Raw genomic sequence first — 9,991 nt, 5'->3', positions numbered from 1 at the left:
CACTTAATTTCTGGCAATATTGTCGACTTGATTTCACAGATATACTTTTTGATCTGAACTGAGCTGGATGATGACATCACTGAATCAATGATGAACTGACTTTAACTGAAAAATTAAGTGTTTACTGTTGTCCTCTTGCATTATCAACACACTATTTTCCTGTTTGACACTGTAAAGCTGCTTTGGCACAATCTGACTTGACTTGAATTGATGAAAAGAATCACATTATTTTGCAAGCAATAACAAACACTTTTAATGTACTTTATGTGAAAGAGATTTGTTATTTAAAAGTATTTTGCCCAAACTATATCATCAGCAGCAAGTGTTTCTGCTATCAGTGTGTTGAAGGTGTTTCTCTCTCTGCTGGAGTTTGTGTTCACTCGAGTGGAATAGAGGTTTTTGTACGAGAGTTTCATGAGATTGTATCATTGTGGTGGACTTTCGGTGGAGGAACTAAACTGGTGCTCGGTAAGTCTGTCTTATTAATTCTTCTGTATAAAAATATTATAGTTTAATTAAAAAATTAATTAAAAAAATAATAAGAAGAAAATGTTAAAACAGTCAAAAATGCATAATAAATGTTTAATGTTGAACTGAATTATTCCTACTGAACACACAAAATCTTCTCTAAATACATTTCCATAATGTTAAGAGTTAATTAATTTATCACCGGTTTTGTTTTTTTCTTCATTCATTTTTTTACACTGTGTTTATAAACACTGTTTATATACTTCATATTTTATTGTAGATTTTATACACGAAAAGTGACTTTTGAATATAGATGTAGTTACTTTTGTAGTTGTTTTTGAATCTCACATTGTTCTTATAAAGCAGTTTTTTTAATACAAGAAAAAAAAAACATTTAAAAAATATATGTACATTTAGAAATGCTGATTTAACAGTTTTATTATTCTTATGATATAATTTAATTCGAGCTTACAAGATAGCAGATTGCTACTGTTGCTGGAGTTGTTTGAAAAATTGTAAAGTAAACTATAAGAGAATATATCCAATAAAATATTAGATCTTTATGTTTGAAAATAAAAATAAAAAAAACTTAAAGCAGTCTTAGTATGTTTCATTTATGAGGTTTAATTTAAATGTATATATTGTTTGTGTAGTTTCAATATTGTATAAATATATCAGCTGTAGAGGTGTTGAATAAGATATCACATTTTGAGAAGTGTAAACAAAAGAAAAAAATAAGAGTAGAACATTTAGCATAAAATTCTTAACTTTATCTCAGGATATATATATATATATATATATATATATATATATATATATATATAATTACTGGATTAAGTCATGTCAGTCAGTGATGTTGAATAAGATGAATGTTGAGATTGTTGTGATTTTGACTGAAAGTCCTGTTGAAATGCTGTGAATGCTGCAGGGCAGAAGAGTGCTGGAGCTGCAGTGTGTTTTCTCTGTGTTTGTGAATGTGTTGTGTTTGTCTCCTGCAGCTGGTCCCACAGTGAAGCCCTCAGTGTCTCTGCTGCCGCCCTCTTCTCTGCAGATCTCTGGAGACTCAGCCGCACTGCTCTGCCTGCTCAGCTCTTACTCTCCACAGGGGGCGCTGGTGAGCTGGACACTGGATGGCTCAGAGGTCACCGAGGGGGTTGTGACCAGCGCAGAGAGCGAGCAGGACGGCCGCTACAGCCGCAGTAGCGTCCTGACCCTCAGCAAAGCACGCTGGGAAGCGGGAGAGCTGTACGTCTGCAGAGTAACACATGATGGAGCTCCTCATGAGGCCTCGTTCCACAAGAGTCGCTGTTAGTCGCTCGCAGTGCTGATGTTTTCTCCAGTGAGCGCTGCTCTCTCCTGAAGATGAGTGTATCTGAGTGTCCTGTGTCAGGCAGGATTCACATGAGTCTAGTGCTGCAACTGTAGTCATTTACAACTCAATACTGAAAGAGAGCTCTAGTGTCAAATCACTGGCTGATCTTTCAATCTGCTGTGTTTGCTGCAACATTCAATAAAGCTTCTCAACAAACTCCATTTGTGTCTGACAACATCATTCAACTAACAGATGAAGATGCATGTAGTTGTTTGTCCAGGTGTTTTTCAGAAGCTGGATCAGTAGCAGTAAATCTAGTCAAATAAAGCTCTTGGGGTTTGAACATGGTCTCTGGAGACAGAGCTGCTCTATTCTGAGAGGATCACAATCACTCCACCCTGACAATGCAAATGAGATTTTCAGCCCACACTCCCAGAGTCACTGTTTGATTGGTTACATGATCTGAACTGAAACACACCAGTTTCACTTCTGCTGTAGTCAAGCAGCGCAGGTGAAAAGGAAATATATTTAAATTGTGCTTTTTTGAATATACTTACAGTAGTGTATTTAAATTATGCTATACTAAACTCATTTTAAATGTATTATTTTGAACCAATAAATATATTAAGCATATCTCAAAATATGTTTAAGATCAAGTTTAAGCTATTTACAATATATTTTACTATATTAAATTGCATTAAACTGTATTTTCTTCATATATATATATAGATATATATATATATATATATATATATATATATATATATATATATATATATATATATATATATATATATATATATATAATATAATTTCTTTTTCATGTAAGTAAATAGTAGTTAAGGCCATCAAGTATGAAGTGGGACTGACTATTATTTTAATAATTAAAAAGCATTATCTAATGATTAACAGACCATTATTTCATGTAAGTTAATATGCTTACAAATGTCATGAAACGTTTAATTCATGTGATCATGCACTTCTTAAAAAATCTTCAAATGATTTTAACAGATGTTATGCAATGATTAAAAGCGTTTATGAAGGTGCAACACTTGAGGTGTAATGTGGGTAAGGTTAGGGACAGGTTTGGTGGTATGGGTAGGTTTAAGGGTTGGTTAACCTTTTGAGCGGTACGGTCCCACATATGGGATTCTTATTTCCGTGCCCCTCGGCGTATGGTCCCACATATGGGATTTAGAACGTTCGGTGACGTCGCATAACTGCCAAATTCAAACTGCGTTTTCGCGCTGAGCCAGAGAGAGACTGCACTGTTCTTGTCATATTATCACAACTATGCAGTATTATTAATCACATAATGCATATTTTAGTTTTCAGACATTTAAATACACATAAGTACTAGTAAAACAATACATTTAGAGTTTGAAAAATACAGGCATAAGTCTATGGAAGCAACAATAATAATAAATTCAAAATTTAATTTTGCAGATGTTTTTATATTCATATCAGATACACATAGTGTAAGTTACTATAAAGTTCACTCTATTCTTCACCCAGTTCATCGGCCACTTATTAGTTGTATTTCAGGAGAAATCGATGAATTCACGTGCTGTAAATGCGACTGACAGGACTCTATGAACTGCAGCGCGAGCAAACATGGCGGCGCCCGTCTCACATTACAGATCACAATCAAAATCATTTAGAAAGGTTTTTAAACGACAAAACGCACTCATTTACACATTTATGAATCGGAATATCGGATTGTTCATGACATGGTATGCAAGTTTGTGAATATTTTAAATAAAAAAAGGAAAAACTAAATAAAACAATCCATCTGTCATACAGTGTTATTGTAGACGCGGTGTGTCACGCGACAAGCCTGATACGTCGCCATGGAAACAGTAAGGGGAACGTTCTAAAATAACGGTCGTCTTAAAAAAACTCACTCTGGGGGGACCGCTAGAATATTTTAAACTCACCACTGAAAAGGTTAAGGAAGTGTACTGGGGTCAGTTTGATTACTAAGGGAACATTGTTCAAACTTTTTATATTATATTGCTTTGATAAATGAACATGCATTTTCTTGAAAAAAAGATTTGTTTTCTCCTGTTGATGTATGATTCAAGGAATATCCTGATTAATGATATACAGTTGTTGTTTTTTTTTTGCTCATTGTGACTTGTCAGCACAGGTCACATTATTCTCAGGAGGAAGCACATGTACAGGCGGTAAATGACAACAACGCATGCACGATGTTTCAGATGGTATGGCAAGTATAAACACATGAATAGGATATGAGTCACAATTAAAAGAATGTGTAAACGGACAGCCAAAAAAATATATAGGCAACAAATCAGAATTGGGCATCAAGATCTGCAGTGTAAACGAGGTCTTAGTGAAGGTGGGATAGGCAAAATCGCGCTGATAGAAGTGCTCTCTCTCACACACGCTCCACTTCTTCAGTTCTCATACAGCACTCGATCAGTTCTCAGAGCTCAAATACACACACAGCAGTCCAAATGTCTATCGTGTAGAGTATCTCACGTAAATACAGTTGGTTATGGATTAAGTGAACGTAAACAGGTGGGTAAAAACTGAACGTTTGTCAGTATTACATGCATACCTTCTGTTTTCAAAGGGACAGTGTTCCTAATTAAGTACCTATCCGTCTGTAACACCATGCCAGCAGAGGGAGCTCTCACCCGAATTTTGACTGTGAGCTCTTCTTCTGCAGCTACTTCATGTTTGGTGGCCATATTAAGTTGGCCACCACATTGCATCTTCACGAAGTATTGCCAGTTTACCCTGCCTTACCAAGCGTTTGTTTCACTGTCTAGTTCTCCTGTGTATAACCTGTTTTCCTGTTTCTCTTGACTACTCTTTTGGATTACACTTTCGCCTGTTTGCCTTTTCGGACTGCCTCCTTGTGTATGACTTCTCCGCTTGCCTTTGCTGACACTGAGATTTGTGGAACTGTTTAATAAACCCTGCATATGGATTCTACTTCGGCTTCTGCCTCAACTCCATTACACTCATTAATGTCATTAATGTTATAACAAACAAAATATGTTAAATGAATGTATACTTGTTAAGTAAACCTACTGTATCTGAAAAAAAAAGTTTAATTTGTATCTCTAACAAAAAATGAAAATTGTCGTCATTTATTCCAATTTTTCCAAATTCAATTCTTGATTCAGATTTCTCATAAGCTTAACTGATTTGGTCTAAAGAGAGAAGAAATAATGACTATTTTTGTTTGAAGACTACATATAAAATAGCTACCAAAATAAATGTTGGTAACTGCAGTTTGACTAAAAGTAATGACTAAAAGTTGACAAAAATGCAATGACTTTTCATTGACTAAAACTAGACAAAAACTATGAAAGACTCAAATGACTAAAATGTGACTAAGACTATTAAACATTTTCGTCTCAACATAAAAACTAAGACTAAATCAAGAATGCCTGTCAGAATTATCACTGGTAAGAATGTAAATCTTTCTGTGGGTCGAATAGAACGCATCATGTCCAGACAGCAGAAGTGACTGAATGCAGTCTGTTCAGTTTGATTGACAGCGATAATATTGACAGGAATAAAATTAATAATATTTTTTTTCTCATAGCTTCACAAAACTGAAGTGAACCACTGATGTCACATTGACTGTTTTATTGATGTCCTTACTGTGTTTCTGGACTTGGGAATGTTCCAGTTGTTTTGCTGTCTATGGAGGGTCAGAGAGCTTTCAGATTTCATCAGAAATATCTTAATTTGTGTTTGAAGATGAACAAAGGTCTTACAGGTTTGGAACAACATGAGGGTGAGTAATTAATGACTGAATTTTCATTTTGGGGTTAACTAACCCTTTAAACTGGCTATATTGCTATTTGTTCTAGTTTTTCCTTTATTGTATGTGGATGTGTCCAACTCAAGTGAAATAATGTGCTTGTTAGTTTTTATGATTAAAAGTATTAATCATTACCTTATAATTAAAATTTCTTGCAAATTAAAATACTTACAAATGTTATTCAACTTTTAACTCATATGATCATGCACATCTTGAAAATCTCCAAATGATTTGATCAGATGTTACACAATGATTAAAAGCTTGTGTTAATGCACAACACTTGTTCTGTTATTGAGGTGTGATACGGATAGAGTTAGGATCAGGTTTAAGGGTTGGTAAGAGGTCAGCAGTGTACAGGGGTCAATTCGATTAGTATAAGGCAATGCGATTCAATCTGTTTATACTGCATTGTTTTGATAAATGAAAAATGAAGAATATTCTTGAATTTTTTTCCCCTCTTGTTGAAGTATGATTTAAGGAATATTCTGTTAAACAATTCAAAATAGTATACTAATATAAGTGTTGAGGTGATAAAAACATGCTTTGCACCCAACTTACAATGTTTGTTATGTCTTTACCAAACATTAATCTAAACTTAACTAACCACACTTTGCACAAACATTGTTACAGCAGATAAAGTCCAGTGCCAATAGAGAAAAAAGAAAAAAATTGTGTTTATAAACATTTACAAATAATGATTAAACTCAACTTAGATTGGGTACTGCAAAAATCTTGAACAAATGATTAATAAATGATTTTTAAAGATGTTAAAATAGGTTGAATTCTGCTCATTTAGTCACTTTTTGTCACAAAAATGACTGCTCATGAAGGTAATAATGATTAGTAAATGTTTATAAACATTTACAAATGATGAATAGTTTCCGCTTTAGATTTTTGCACTGCAAAAACATTAATAAATAATAAATAATTTAAGATGTGCAAATAGGAAGTGTACACAACAAACAAAGACCAAATATATGACCTTTACAGACTGATAATGAGTTAATGAATATATTAACATGAATAATTTACAAATGTGTTGTAAGTTATCTTACAAAAAGTTCAAATCATGAAATAAATCAAACGGATCATTAGTAGATGGTTTATAAGTTATTAGTTGATACATTATTTATCACTTATAAATCACTGAAGTATTTCTGTCAAAATTGTTTTGTATAATTATCTCAATAAACAATTGTTAATCATGAACAAATGATGAATAAACCATTAGTAAATGATCAGTATATGATTAGAGTAAAGAGTAATTCATTTGTTTTGAAGTGTCTTCTCTGACACACATGGAGTCTTTAACTCTGTGCACCTGATGTGAGCTTCAGTGGAAGGTAAAAGCGGTTGAGAGGTTCACTTCATCACTAGATCCACACACTCCACACAGAACACAAGTCTGTGCTGATGAGTGAAAGGATTTAACACAACCCACTGGAATCACCTGACTAAGACATTTATAAATGTTTATCAACTTCAAAACAAATGAATTACTCCTCTTAAAAAATAGTGCTTTAACATATACCTACATGTTTGTGCTTTTGAACACAGACCAGCTAACAGAATTCACCAATAAATCATATACTGATCATTTACTAATGGTTTATTCATCATTTGTTCATGATTAACAATTGTTTATTGATATAATTATACAAAACAATTTTGACAGAAATACTTCAATGATTTATAAGTGATAAATAATGTATCAACTAATAAACATCTACTAATGATCAGTTTGATTTATTTCATGATTTGAACTTTTTGTAAGATAACTTACAACACATTTGTAAATTGTTTGTAAATCGTTAGCATATCATTTATTAATATTTTGTCATGTTTTGTAAATGATTCGTTCATCATTAACTAATAACTTATAAGTGACTTACAACTGAATTAATAAAACATTATTAAAATGTTAACTTATCACATATTAATCATTTATGAATGTATAGTCATGTTTTGTAAATAATTAGTTCATCATTAACTAATAATTTATAAATGACTTATAACTGAACGTTATTATAAAGTGTTACCGAAAGTTATTATAAAATGTTACCATACTAATATATGCTTTGTGAAAAGTATGACACTGGAATTTATGATTTCCTAAATAAATATATGTTTGGATTTTCTTATCCATGGCCATAGTGCTGTACTTCTTCTGAACAACAAGGGACATTTGTGGCCATTCTGTAGGTTGGTGTGTTTGTTTACATTGTGCATGAATTCAAAATGAACTGAGATTTATAAAGTGGGATGCATTAGAAACATTTTTGTGTGTATAAAAGGTTTTATAAAAGGTTTGCAGGGATATTTCAGAATATATATGCATGTTTTTATAAACGAGGCCCCAGAACTCAAACTCATATTTGATAATCAAATGTCACTCAGTGAACCATGAAAACACCTGCAGATGAAGGAAATTATGAATCTATTCTGTGTAGTCAGATTCTGAAGCTCAAAGCACTGAAACAGATCACTATTGGTTCTCTGTGTGTTGACTCTGTTGTAGTTTTACTGTATCATGAAGCTCCTGTGAGGACGCTGAACATCTGCTGATGGAGCTGCTCTATTCTGAGAGGAACACAATCACTCAAATACGAGTTTGACTGTTTGACTCTTTATTCTCTGAAATGAGTCTAATGGAGACTAATGGAGAGATGAGGTTTGTTCACACTGAGACTCTCAGCAGTCATACTGACCTTCTGAATGATTGAATCAACTGTTGATCTGATTCATGGTTAATTACAAGACACACCTGAACATAATGACACAATAACCATTTGACACGGAACACATGGAGGGAAAACACATCATAATGAGTCCAAGGGCGTGACAGTGAGATATTGTGCCTATGTATGAATTTTCTCAATCAGATTCACAATGGTGTCAAACCAATGTTTTTAACCCTAGAGTGCAGACTTGGTGGATCCAGAAACTGCATAGGGCACATTTCACCTACATTTCCTTTGGCTTTGAGCTGCCAAAAAAGCTCCATATAGACAACTTGAAAGTTCTCAGTTCTATGTAAGGGAATGCTAAAATGTGTGACAACTTACCCTACCCCTGTCATCCAATGTTTAGTTAGCTGTATTTGCATAATGGTTTGAAATTAGCAGTTTACAAATGCATCACATTTTGCCTGAGAATCTGCAATTTATTCTAATGTAAATTATGATTTAATCTGCAACAGTTTAAGTGCTAAGCAAAATATAGTGGTAACACTTTATAATAACTGCACACTATTAATCATTAATTAAGCATTAGTAAACAGATAATTCATAATTTATAAAGCATTAATAGACATTAATAAGCAGTTTATAAATACAGATATAAATGTTTTATTCTTGATTTAAAAGCATATCTATAATGTGTTTAATAATTTTATTGTCATACTTTATTCATGATCAAGTTATCATTTCTCAATGAAGTATAGCATTATTTACAAACCAGTTATTTAGGAGTTGCCAGTGATTCATAAGATCACAAGAAATTGTAAGTAAATGTAGTAAATTCAGGTAGTTATAAAGCATTTAGTAGTGGTCAGTTAACTATGTATGTGAGCTCATCTAAAGTGAGGACTAGTTATGCCTTGTAAACCATTTATAAAGGATATTTAAAGGCTCAGTTATCTTCTAAACAGGAAAATGAAACAAACACAACACAGTGATACAGAACATAGAAATATTAACAGCCTTTAAATCTAATTTGTAAAAGCTTTACAAGGCATAAACTAGTTCTCACTTTAGATGAGCTCACAATAATAGTTAACTAACAACTACATATGTTTTATAACTACCTGAATTAACCATGAATTACAGTAGTGATACATGTTATTGAAATATTTATTGACTTTATATCTCATTTGTAAAAGCTTTACAAGGCAAGAAATACATGAATGCATATTTAAATAGTTTATTAATCATTTACTTACAATTTCTAAGTGATCTTATGAACCACTGACAACTCCTTTATAACTGGTGTGTAAATAATGCTATACTTCATTTAGAAATGATAAATTGATCATTAATAAAAGTATGAAAAAACAATTATTAAATACATAATTGATATGCTTTTAAATCAAGTATAAAGCATTTATATCTGTATTTATAAACTGCTTATTAATGTCTATTAATGCTTTATAAATGATGAATTAACTGTTTCCTAATGCTTAACTAATGATTAATAGCGTGCAGTTATATAAAGTGTTACCAATATAGTTTGTCAAAAATTTGATTCTTACACCGAAATCAGTTTTTTTTTTTTCCCCCCTTTATAAAAATCTGCATATATCTATTTACAGCTTTGACAACCATTCATATAAGATCGGGGAGGAAGTTGGTAAATAATGAAATTATCACATGACTCCTAGCTTTTCCCTGATAGGTGGAAGTGGTGTTGTT

The 9,991-nt window shown here is 32.6% G+C and overlaps 1 long non-coding RNA gene across 1 annotated transcript; it reads left to right on the top strand.

The window, feature by feature from the left end:
• Positions 1–354: 354 nt before the first annotated feature.
• Positions 355–1,997, top strand: LOC122142406. Its single transcript, XR_006158582.1, has 2 exons — positions 355–468; positions 1,467–1,997. It is a non-coding gene; the product is annotated as an uncharacterized LOC122142406 (long non-coding RNA).
• The last annotated feature ends 7,994 nt before the right edge of the window (positions 1,998–9,991 follow it).

This window comes from Cyprinus carpio, chromosome B25 (genome assembly GCF_018340385.1).
Source record: "Cyprinus carpio isolate SPL01 chromosome B25, ASM1834038v1, whole genome shotgun sequence".
Taxonomy (NCBI): Eukaryota; Metazoa; Chordata; class Actinopteri; order Cypriniformes; family Cyprinidae; genus Cyprinus; species Cyprinus carpio.
Note: the sequence above shows the minus strand (reverse complement) of the source record. Positions and strands in the feature narration are given on the sequence as shown.